This window comes from Pteropus medius, unplaced genomic scaffold (genome assembly GCF_902729225.1).
Source record: "Pteropus medius unplaced genomic scaffold, Ma_sr-lr_union100, whole genome shotgun sequence".
NCBI classification, from domain to species: Eukaryota; Metazoa; Chordata; class Mammalia; order Chiroptera; family Pteropodidae; genus Pteropus; species Pteropus medius.
Genome location: NW_024340849.1, coordinates 29,919,607 through 29,932,742, shown reverse-complemented (window position 1 = coordinate 29,932,742; position 13,136 = coordinate 29,919,607). Strand labels below are relative to the sequence as shown.

At 37.4% G+C, this 13,136-nt stretch overlaps 1 protein-coding gene across 22 annotated transcripts in view; it reads right to left on the bottom strand.

Annotated features, from left to right (window-relative positions):
- The window catches only part of NOL4 (nucleolar protein 4), a 438,717-nt gene that overhangs the window by 390,028 nt on the left and 35,553 nt on the right, over window positions 1-13,136 (bottom strand). For 14 of the 22 annotated variants that reach the window (XR_005648861.1, XR_005648862.1, XR_005648863.1 and 11 more), the window contains exons 3-5: window positions 12,906-13,101; window positions 12,328-12,445; window positions 7,022-7,061 (exon numbers count right to left, since the gene is read on the bottom strand). The gene's annotated coding sequence lies outside the window, so the exon portion shown is untranslated. The remainder of the gene's footprint in view (window positions 1-7,021; window positions 7,062-12,327; window positions 12,446-12,905; window positions 13,102-13,136) is intronic. The other 8 variants (XR_005648867.1, XM_039843602.1, XM_039843548.1 and 5 more) reach the window with 1 other exon arrangement.

The window sequence follows — 13,136 nt, the reverse complement described above, 5'->3', positions numbered from 1 at the left end:
ATGAGATTCAGAGAGCTCCAGAGTTGTTGACATCTGTGTGTAGGGACAATAGTGCACCCCAGCTCCACGGAAACAGAAGCTCCTGTGCTTGAGGGCCCTTCCAGACCTTGCCCTATACACTCTTTCATCTGGCTCTTTGTGTGTATCCTCTGTAATAAAACAGGAAATTTAAGCAAAGTGCCTCCAAAGTTCTGTGAGCTATTTTAGCAAATTATTAAAACTGAGGAGGTGGTCATGGAAATCCCCAAATTATCCCCAGTCAGTCAGAAGGACGAGTGGCCCAGGACTTGTAACTGATGTCTGAAGTGAGAGCAGTCTGTGGGACTGAGTCATTTAACTTGTGGGATATGATGCTAACTCTAAGTAGTTAGTGTCAGAACCGAATTTAATTGTAGAATAACCAGGTGGTGTCTGAAGAATCAGAGAATTGGTTGTTGGTATTAGAAAACACTTCAGGGTCACAAGTACTTGAAATATCAAAATGTCTACAAAGTCAAAATGTCAAGCACCAGAAAGATTTTCAGTGAGCCGAGTCCTGAAGGATGACTTAGAGTTTAGACAACTGAAGAAGTTAGGGGAGGGGGAAGAAAGCCAATACAGGCAGAAGGACAGGATAGGTAATGATAGAGGAATGCGAGGGAATGTGACTTGTTCTGCTTTGAGTGTCCGGCGCATGGGAAGCCAGGACAGGAACCTAAAAGAGGTGAAATTAGAAAGGTAATCAGGACTGGAGTGATCAGTTAAGGGCTTTGTGTTGTGTTCTCAGCTAAGTATGGTTATCATACTTACGGTTAAACACTCCTGGAGGGTTGTAAACAAGAAAATGGAATGACTGTATTTTCGTTTTACAAATATTAATACAAGACCAAAACTCTCATTTCTTTGTCAGGTCTATATTTATTGTACACATTCACTGTGGATCACTAGCTACTACTGTGGACCATCACAGGTTCCAATGATTCTGCAGTGGAGGCACTTCAAATAGAAACATTCAGATACAATTTGAGATCCCTAAAAGAATTTGCAGTGGTCTCTGAGAAAACCAGCATTTCTTGCCAGTACGAGATATTTGCTAGAGTATGTGGCAAATGCTGTGCTCTCTCCACATGGAACCTGGTCCACAAGAAAAGAAAGTATGCCTTCTCTTGTTTTGCCTTTGGCCCAAGGAACAAATCCATATCAGACCCTCTCTTGGTTCAGGGATTTTGCTCGGTACTCATGAATATGCCTAGCTTTTGCAGTTGAATTTGAATAGCACTTATATACTCACTTAGTCTGACAAATTACCAGATATTAATGATGAAAGGATAGCTGAAATCCTGAATTCCTAAATCCTGGAAAACCCCCCCCCCCCATCAGCTTCTATAACACCACCCTGCTAGGTTACCCTGCTAGGTTACTAAGGGGGAGGATATGTAGCTCAGAGAATATACTCATAGTAGTTCTTAAAGTGTGATACAGAGATCCTTGCAAGGGGCAGAGTCGAAACCATTTTCAAGGGAGTCCCGAAAACCATTTTGAGAGTTCTTAAGGTCAAAAATACTTTCATAATAATACTAAAATGTTGCTTGCTTTTCTCTGTATTGATATTTGTACTGACTATACAGAAGCAATGGTTGATAAAACTACCATGACCTTAGAGCAAATGAAGGTAGTGGCAGCTACCATACCAGAGGTCTTTAAATTCTTCACTGCCATGCACTTGCAATGAAAAAAAGAGAAAAAAAAGAAAAGGCCAGGTTCACTTATGAATGTCCTTGATTGTATAGTAAAAAGTATTAAAGTATTATTAAACTCAATCTATGAGGGCATTGCTTTTTAATATTCTATATAACTAAATGAGAGGCACACACAAAGTACTCTTGCTATACTCCAAAGTATGATAGTCATTGCAAGAAAATGTCTTTTGCGTGTCAGGAGCTCAGCTGAGCTGGAAGATAGAGAACTGAGCTGACATGTGTCAGAGTGGCCCACTAAAGCAACAAGCCAAAAATGAAAGGGTTAGTCACTTACTGCGATGGTATAAGCAAGAGGCTAAAACAGGAGAAAACGCTGTGTCCTCTCATGGAAAGGCACACCAGTCAAGGGTCAAATGGATCAGCACAGACGTGGGGATCATCTCATTGTTAAGGGAGCCTCAGACAAAAGGCTCTGGCAGTCTTATGGGCTCTGAGGTCAGCAAGAAGGGCTCAGGGTCAGGATTGGGGCAGAAAAGTACTAGTACTGAATCAGAGTGGAGGAATATGTCTGCAAGGGTTTCCCCTTCTTCCCCATAGGCAGAGGCACCTGAGGAAGGCCTCTGCCCAAAGCCTCAGATAAAAAGATCTAGGAACGAAGGTGCATGAGCTGGGAAAGGAAATATTATGCAGAGAGCATGACAGACCAAGGTGGCCTGAGCGCTTGGCTGCAACTCTGTTCAGAGATTGCAATGCGCTGGCTGTGCACCAAGTTGGTCTAGGGAGGGAAGCTTCCTCCTGTGAGGCCTGCAAGGTAAAGCCTTTATAATGGCATATGGTCAGGCCTAAACAATCACACATAAGTTTTTAACCAGGAGCCTGACTTATTGAATGTCACAGGGAAAAGTGATTGAGTTGCAAGCTGAACTACGTCCTTTTTTATGGAGCACCATTTTTATTTGAAAGAACAACTGACAAACTACGGTTATTGAAACGTAGGTATTTGGCAAGCATTTTCTTGAAAATGAACAAAGTAAGCTTGCCACTTCAAGGAAAACAACTGAGAGTATTTGTTGCCAATGATAGAATGCAATGTGCCAAGCAAAAATTAGAATTTTGGAAAACTTGTATCTACCACTGTGAGCCTGACCGCTTCATGGTAATTCCTGACTTTTTGTAATGAATTCAGTGATGATGTTAATGATTATAATTGTTATGGCTTGAATCGCGTTCCTCAGAAAAAGACATGTTGAAGTCCTAACCTCTAGCTCCTCAAATTGTAGCCTTATTTGGAAATAGGTTCTTTACAAAAACAATCAAGTTAAAATGAGGTCCCTAAGGTAGGCTCTAATCCAATATGACTGGCATCTTTATAAAAAAAGAAAATTTGGATGCAGATGCACAGAGGGAAGACAATGTGAAGACACACAAGGAGGATGATATATGAAGATGTAGGATTGGTACAATGTATCTACAAGGCAAGGAACACCAAAGATTGCTGGCAAAGCCTCAGAGGTAGAAAGAGGCAAGGAAAGGGTCCTCTCCCCTACAGGTTTCAGAGGGAGGAGGGCCCTACTGACACCTGAATTTCTGACTTCAAGCCTCCAGACCTGTGAGACAGTAAATTTCTGTTAAGACACCCAGTTTGTGATATTTTGTTATAGCAGCCCTAAGAAACTAATACAGCATTTTTTCCATATTGTAAAATAAAATGTGTCAATATATCAAAGTTCTGTATACTATGATGGGTAATATTTTTCCAATATCAATGTGTGAAATTATATAATCATATGTGGGCAAAATATCCATTCAAGATTTTAATAGGTTTTAATATAAGAGTACAAAGAGTTCATTGATATGGTTTTACACATTACAACCAAGATTTAAAAAACTACCACTAGTTAGCTTTTGGCATCATATCAAAGAAGAATGTACAATGGTCTGAATGGTTTTTAAAATATTTCTCCCTTTTTGAATTACATATCTATATGAGGCCACATTTTTCTTCATATACTTCAAACAAACAACATATTGCGACAAGTCAATTGCAAAAGCAGATATAGGAACTGTCTTATATCAAGCCAGATGTTAACAATATTTGTAAAAATGTAAAATATAACATCTCTTCTCACTATCTTGAAAAAAATGTAGTTTTTCAAATAAAAAAATGCTAATTATGTTAACTTCTAATGAGTTTATTTTTTTATTAACATTTATAATCTTCAGTTTTCATTTCCAATACAGCAAACATTGAAAGATTGAACATAAAAGCTTTCTGTGATTATCAATAATTTCTAAAAGTGTAAAGGTGTACTGAGATCAAAAGTTTGAAAATCACTTGTCTAGCAAATGCTCGTTTTTATGACTTGCTGAAGTTTGGATCCCTCGACTCTGTCTAATTTCCCAACCCTGTGAACTGAGTTAGGCCAGTTGTGAGCCTAGGGATTCCCTTCCTTCCTCTTTCTGGGGCCCAGCTGTGTTTTCTAATTCTGCTTTAATGAGTGGGGATAGACATCTGGGCCCATTTACTGCATGTGCTAACGTGGGAGAGGTCTTAGGAGAGAAAGCTAAGTCACGTACTTCCCACGCTCAGCATATGGTGGACTCCGGAGAGTTTCAGAGCTCCTCTTGGCAGCAGAGGGAAGAACGGATCCTAGGAGCTTTCCCATCACCACCACCATTCGATCCAGTACAGATTCCTAGAACCTACCTCAGGTGACTCTAAAGGTCTGAGCTGAACTCCAGAATCAGAATTTTCAATATGCAGCTCAGATGATTCTGAAGCAGGTGGTCCCTGGACCGCATATGAAACAGTGTCTAGGGAAAGAGTGTGCTTATAACCATAAGCAAATATGAGAGAACAGTGCTAGTGAGCTCAGTGCTAAAGGCTAGGTGATTATCAAGACAAACTTTTCAATTACATCCAGGAAGAACACCTTGCCTCATGATTTTACATAGATCAATGAAGATGTGTGCTAGTTGCCAGCAGAACATGATAATTAATCTGGTTAAATCTCACTGGAAGAAAAGATGGATTTGTCAGTCTGGAACCCTAGCGGGGAGAGTAAGGCCTTGAAATAGACCCACCTGGAAAATGAAACTCATGCAAAATGAATGCCAATCACCCAGTGGGTCTGTTCATTTTCACTTTTTTTTAACGTGTCATTTGCTAGGTCACACTTGCATAAAGTGCTCATGACAGTAATTTTCAAGTGCCCTTTAGACTCTTGAGAAATGCACAATTCATTTAACTGTCAAATGAAACAATCCTTGTTTCTCTTGACAAAGAAACAGAACGACAGTGCCATTGTGGGTAGAACCAACACTGGAAAATCATTAACACTATATTGTATCCCTATTTAATTTGTGAACTTTTTTTTTTAAGTTAGAGAACATCAATATCACATGTAGTAGACGTAAATATTGTGGTTACCCCAGCACAAATAAACAAATTAGCATTTTGGTTTTTTGAGTTAGGCTATTATCCTAGACTTTCAGAGTCTAGTGGAAAATTCTTTCTGCTGCTAGGATTTGCCCCCCTTCACTCAGGCTTATCTTTCTAAAATAAAAGATTCCTTTATACCATGCCGTGCTACCATACTAAGTACCTTCTATGTGCTGGGCATTCAGTCAGATAATATGGTTTTCACCTATATTATCACTTTTCCTCACCACGGGCCCATAGTATTCATCTCACTCTCCTCACATCACAATTAAAGAAAATGCAGCTGAAAGAGTTTAAGCCCAATCATCTAGGTAAAGAAGCTATTATCTGCCTGAGCTAGAACCCTTGCCCAGTTAGAAGGTTCTGGTCTCTAAGTCCACTGTCTAGCCCTCCCTGCCACCAGCCTGAGGATTCTCGGATAATTTGATAGTATCAGGTTTCTAAATCAAAAAGTCTTAGATCTGTTGCCTTGGCTGATAACTCCTGAAATCCACAGAAGGCTATGCCTATTTCCTAGAGTAATACAATGGGATTCTACTGGAAAACAAACTATGTAGAAGGACTAGTTAATTTGGCTTCACTAATGTCCCACCAAACCACTGAGTGGAGTCAGAACTCTTCAAAGAAAGCCAAAGATAGCTTTGTGTCAAACCATTTAATCACATAGCAGCACAATAAAAATAAGAATGACTAATGTTTTTCGGTCTCTGTCACGTACTCTGCCAAATAGCAAAAAATAGAAAGATGTTCCTCAAAATGTCAAATTAGAAATAGTTCAGGAATGGTTCCCACATTGTACATGTAAATATTACTTCAGAGTCTGAGGACTGCTGCTCACACAGGGATGTACCTGAAAATCTTCCCTTTTTCAAGTCTTTAAGATTCCAGACCCCTTTCGATAATCTAATGAATTGTGTTTTGGGGAAACAAACCAAGAATTAAACTTGAGGAATTTAAATTATTAGAACAAAAAGTATTTTTCAGTGTATTTCCAAGTGCTGAATTGGATCTTTAAAATTAAATTGAAAAATCTGGTATTTGTCAACTGTACTTGCTTCTTTTTTTGAAAGAATGTCTGTAGTAAAAACAAACAGCAGCAAAAGAGAATTCGCATATACTTTATAAGTGGACTCCTAGAATTACTCAAATTCTCTCTGAAGATGTCGCATGCTAGCATTCTTCAGGTCAGAGCACTCAAGAGTAATGAGTCTCTTTATATCTATTACCTAATCAATAAGACATAAAACTTCCAGCACTAACAAATTGCCATTTCAGCAAAAAGACATTTATTTTGCTTGGCTTGTATTTCCTCATTAGTAAAGTAAGTGCAAGAAAGTCTGATTTATCTGGATTTTTTCCCCACTGAACAAAAAGTAATTTGGTGAATCTAGAGTTTTATTTTTCATTGTATTGTATTTTTTAATTAAAACTGGCCAGTGGAACCTCTCTATCCCCAAATCACTGTATGTATTAAATTTCAAGGAATCCTAAAGCAACTAGAGAGAATTTCATTTTTAGCAAACTGCAAGGCATTAAAATCAATAAACGGGCTGATGATGCAATTAATATACTAGTGGCCTTTAATGGAAAAAAAGGAAGATTTAATGTGAACAATCATTACTTCTCTCAGTTAAAGAAATTTCTAAGCCTGTGTTTTAGTTAGTAAACTATATAATCAGGACCACTGAACAGTAATTGTATTTTCATTATAGTTAATGTTAATTAGTCTGTTTATTTTTGGTGTGTTTATCATTAATTTAGATGCTGTTTCCTATACAGCTTCTGTATATAATTCACAAACAAGAATACATGCACTAGCATGGTAAAGCACTCCAGGAAAGATTTCAATTCACAATATTATTCGGTAGCTAATACAGAATAAGTTTATCCATGATCTTACCAGAGATCAGATTCTCTTCTAGTCATTCCATCAACTGGCTCTGTCATAAAAATGGCAAGAATAGAGGCATTTAAAATATTTTGACATTTATATTGTGTTCTAAAGATATCCAGTTATGTAAACGATTACAAATCAAAATTTAAGAGGCTTAAAGCGAGATATGAAACACTGCAAAGTCGTGGGGTACGTCGAGATGGCTTCAACTTGAATCCTGGCATGAAGGAGTTTACAATCTTGTGGAGGTAATAAGATTTCTACCAAAATGCTCAGAGGTCACAGTGATTCTAGATGAAAGTGTATGTCCTTTGGGATGGGAGCAACCTAGCTCTATATCCTAGGTTGAAAACTCATAGTCATGGGAACTTGGCTAAATCACTCTGCTTCTCAATGTCTCAAATCCCTATCTATAAAATAAAAATAATATCTAACATGCAACTTTATTCTGACAATAAATAGAATGACACATTAAAAATCTGGTGTGGTGCTCTGCTTTTAATAGGTCGTAGTGGGGAAACCTACTTTCCTGTCTTTCATACTAGGTTCACCACACTCCAAAGTTCAAACAGTTTCCATGTTCAGGTCAGTCCCTTTATCCTCAAAGGAGTTCCATAAACTTGAAAGGGGACAAAAATACATTGCATTTTACTAACTATTTTCAGTTGGAGAACCGAAATTTAGCATTTCCTTCAATGATGACAGCACACAATAAGCCAGAGTAGTATCCGCAGTACCTATGACTCTGTCTCCAACATAAATCACATATATTTTCTTATCACATAATCTGTTGCTAGGATCTTGAAATATTATTGATGTTTATCATCACTTTGAAATTAAAGTCATTATTGAACTCAGTGTTAGATCTTTTTATTTCCTGTGTTAATCAAGAAGCACGAATATAACTATGATACACATTTTAAACATTTCATGGTAACTATTTTTAATATTATAATCCTATGTACTTTGTTCTATGGTTTTGAACGCATTATTCTGAGAAGAAGCCCCTAGGCTATACCAGACCTCACAAAAGGGTGCATGGTAGAAAATAGTTAAGCCCCCCACCTCCACCCACTGCCGGCATAGAGGGAGCCCATATTGAGACTACTAAAAACTACTGGTAGAGACTGAAATAGAGAAGCCACAGTGTGAGCAATTGGGAAAAAACCCTTAATGATAACAGATATACCAAGCAAGATTGTAAAATCTCTTGACAAATCTAAGGGATAAGATGAGGAAGACAGAACTTAAAATACTGACAGCATTTTGGGGTACGTTCTAGGAAATACTCCTCGTAGATAGCAACTTTACACTTCCAGAGATGAGGCCAAGAAAATTGGAATCTCTGTTCCCTTTCTTTCCACATCACACATGCAATCTGTTATCAAATCCTGGCTGCTCTGTCTTCAAAATGAATCCAGATTTTGGTCATCTCACCTACTTCCACTATTGCCACCTGGATGCATGCCACCAAGATCTCTCAATTGATAATTAAATAAACTCCTAACTGCTCTTGCTATTTCAGGCAAGGCCTGAAACATTCATAAAGTTTTAGAAGCACATGGCAAAGGCACAGGACCAAAAATACCTCTTGAAAAAGTCTGGAGAAATCTTCTCAGAACACATCCCTGGGGTTGAAAGGAGAAGTAGAAATTAAAGGGCTCTGCACACGATTCATTAAAAATATGCCTCAAAATAAACCCCTGCCTGGGGCAACCAGAATTGTACATTTTTTTAATTGAAAAAGGTCATCAGTTCTCAAATCCCACTCAGGATGATAGAAGGTAATGTGCATAGGCAAATTTTTATTCCCCCCGATATAATGACTCATTCATGCGGGAAGATATCTCCCTATTATTTGTTTGCAGGTCGTGAACCCCGGACAACCGGATCAGACTGAATAGGATTCTGGAGAAGCAGAAGCCAAGGTTTTCCCTGTCTATCCCCGTTCCCTCAGGAATCACTGTATCTCTGCTCTGCCAATATAAAGTAATGGGTCTGGCAACATACGCTTGCCTGAGACTACTTCATTAGGTATTGGCAATGTGTGTTTCATCTTAAACGTCATGAGTGAGAGTCCGTTTTGTAATAATTACTTGTGTGTGATCTGGATACTAACAGTGAGGCACATCAGAGCCCAGAAGGGACTGCAGCCATTCCAGTGAACTTCAGCCCAGATGCAGCAACTAAAGAGTTGTGACTTTTCAGGGGACAACACAGCTGGACATAATTCGGGATGGGAATAGAATAAGAAGTGAAACTTCAGTCTTGAATACAGAGTGGCCTTGGAATCTTTTAGGATAATGAACTATTTAGGTATATTTCTAAATCTTCTTCTAATACAAAATGTTCACTAAACAGCATTCCTGGGGAATCCATAAGGTGTGATGTACAGAAAGCAGCCATAGGAAGGTAGGAGGCGGACTTCCCAATAGGTTGCTGGTCAGTTTTCCAGAGGATAGACACACCTCTGGATGACCAGAGGCTTAACGATAAAGTTGAAAGGGTTAAGGAACCGAAAAACTAAGCAGTGTTAGGTATATATTTGTATACACCTCACATGGTTTTCATGAAGAAGGACTATCACTAAATACTACCCATTTCTTGCCTCATGCACAGCCTTTCCCACAGAATTTAAATAAGTTGCTTGAGAGTGTGAGAGAGGAGCTGGGTATTCAAAGCCCATTTCCTTTCTTCTCCTTCCACTTGCAAGTCGGCTGCCTACAACAAGCACAGAATAGTGCCTTCCTCTACACCATAAATTTTTACAGGGACAGCATTATAGGTGACAAAGTGGGTAAGTAGTGCTAGAAATCATATTTTTGCTTTATCGGTAATTAAGGGGCCATTTGATTCCCATCTACTAGACTTTTATTTCTCATTTTGTTCAAAACTCAGATAAAAAAGAGGTAGCTGCTATGTGCTGGGCCTCCTAATACCCCATGCATTAGCAGTTCCATAAATAGTTCCTTAAATTAATCCAAGAAAGAAAGTAATGGGTGTCCTAAAAAAAAACTGACATGGAAAAAAGAGATATCTGTGATGGCTGAGAGAAAAATATGTCCTTTGGTTGCTTGGTGGACAGAACATTTCATTGAGGAAGTAAAACACAAGGTGGTACTTAAAGAGAGGAAGAATTTACATATGACGAATTGGAAAAAAACATAAGCAGTTGGATCCATAAGTCTGTCTTCCATCTGTTACCAGCCTATTCTCAACTGGTGTTAATTAAACAATCTTATCTGTTTTTTTTTTTTCTCAGCATATATCAGAAGGAGAAACCAATTCTGAAAAGTTATATCCAGACTTTCCAGAGCTGAGCCCCTAGCATGCCATCTTTATTGCCATCTTTCTGTTATTTGTTGGATCTGTCAAGCACAGGAAGTACTCATACCTGTGCCTAAAGAATGTACTCGCTTAATCTGGGTAGATAACCACTTCGAAGAAAGGTTAGGTTCATATCTCCCTTTATATGCCTGAAATTCTAATTCTTACAATATAATTAAGGGCATATATCTCTCCCATGGGAATCCATTGGGATTGGTAAAGTGTGACTTTTGTCTGTTACTCTTAAGTATAGAAAAATCTTGGTGCCTCTCTAGTAATAACAGAAATAACACATGTTTGCAAGTTTTTTGTGAAAAATCTCTGTTTTTATGAAAGAATAGAGAAGAATATAACAGGATCTGAGAGGGCTCAATAAATTTCATCCTTTTTTCCCCCAAATTCTGAACCAACTACATAAGAAGAAAAATGAGAAGGCAGGTGGGAAAATAAAATTATTTCTTTCCATTTTGATAGAATTGATATGGAGAATGTGATTTATGCCTATGGACAAGACAGGTACAAGACACATTTGAGCCTCCAAATACTAAATCTAAATAGTGGATTTAAGTCGGTGCAGCCATGAAAAACTGAAAGCTTCCTAATAGAGGGAACTACTCAGTAAAACTCATGGAGGGACAGATCAGAAACAAGACCGAGAAAATGGAATTGTGCCTGATTCTTTTCTCGTTCCTAAAATAAACCTAGATTCCTGTGAGACATCTATGTCCACATCAGCTGAATTTACCCCGGTGATCAACACAGTGCCTGATTCCTAAGGTAGGCCACTCTGTCCTGGCCACCTATATCCCCTATAATCGAAGATGTTTTTCTTACCTCGCTCATCTCCCATCATTTTGCTAGAACTCTAGGAGCTGATATCTCCAGGAAAAGGCCCTCACATCTTTTCTGTGATTTATTTTCTGACTTAATAGATATTTCTGATTTTTATATTACTACAGAAAAAAAAACCATGATTTATGTTTTCTAATTTACATAGCTGTTTTCCTGTAGTTTTAATAGTTATTAAAAATTTTTTTTTAATTTCTAGCCCATGGGACAGAAGAGTTTGGAGGTCCTAGAGGAAGTTTGTGGTTGCAAAGCGACTTTTCTATTTCTGTATACCTTCTCATTCTATGCTTTTGCTTACGAACCTATAATATCTTAATACTTATGTATAAATTTTCATAGCATAGTTAGAGAACAGCTTAATCTTATTTACACAGTACTCTTTTTATTGTATTTGTTCTTTTCTATATAAAGATGTAGTACAACTCAGTAGAAAAATATCTGTGTGCAGTCAGGAATAAATTTCTTGACTATTCCATATAACAACTGTAAAAAGAAAAGTTACATTTTTACTTAAATCTTTTGATTTCATCCTGAGTTTTTATTCCGATTGTCAGTAATCTTCAAAAAGTTACATTTACTTTCCCAACTTTCATATTTTTAAGGAGATTAGGCAGGCTTTTAGCTTTTCCATTAAAATGAGTCTTGCAAAATGCAATCATAAACAGCTTTGAGAAGCTGGTATATTTTTAGACTATTTATTAGAAATTAATAATAAACCAGTTATTGGATTTTTTTGAAAGGTACTTTAGCTAATTCGAGTGTTAGAAGTTTCTGAATTGTGTACTATAAGAATTGATAAACTTAACTGCCTCCTAAAAGCTCCCACAGGCAGTACATATCTTTTGTGAAGAATAAATAAACTGCACACAACTAATAATTTACCATCTCTCTGCTTAGAAAAAATATTGAGTCTTTTCTCTCTAGTGTATGAGAATTTTTAACAAGAATATTCTGTTAATAGGAAGCAGTTAATTTTTCCATTATATCATATCCAATGCAGTAGTTCAGGTTTTCCCCACATACTGACAATTCCACTACATCTTTCTTGAAGAAATAGTACAGTTGTGACTAAATGGAATTAGCCATTAGAAATGGTTATGCCTTGTTAGTCATTAAATATAGAATTACATACTTACCTATCTGCTTAGGGGTCAAAAAAATCAAAATTCCAGAGGCACACAAGCTTCAGATAAATGAAGACAGATAAAAGATGCAAGTTTTCCTGCCATTTTCATAAAGGTGTTCTTACACATTCTGTAAACAAATAGAAATTCATTACTAGATTACTTGGAAAAGACAAATTACCTAGAATTTATGGGTGAGTAACTTCTTTAAGTCATAATAATGAATCTCTATTATGCAATATTTTTAGTTTACCCTCCAGTCCTCAGAAATTGGAACAATGATTACAGGCTCTCGTGAAAAATAGTTTCCATCTTCTTTCTTTGATTCTCTTACATAGGAGGAAATGGGATTCTCTTTGCACTTACCTTTGCTGAGGACAGGTTTATAGTGATGAATGTACCAATGTTAACATTATTTCTAAAGGTTATTCCTTATTATCATATTACTAGGTTCCCAAGTAAGAAATTAAAAAGAAAAGCAGTTCTCAACTTAAAAGCACATTATGGTCCAAAACATTGTACCTTGATTTTGTTTTGTTTAATATTGGAAATATTTTTTTTCTTGTTGAAGTAATATCACAAATAGCTACCTGGTTCCCAGGAAGATTAAGTTCCTCTGCCTGACAAAAAGACTCAGCAGCACATGTCTCCATCACAGCAGCAGGATGACACTGGTCGATGACATAACCCTGGGTGACTTGATCAAGGCTAGAGAGGATGTCTCTCATGCCGAAATCGAGGCAATCTGTACAGAAGCTAAGCTGATGAGCTTGGGAGAACCTAGAACTAAAGTAACAAATGAAGATTTCAAGAAATTTGAA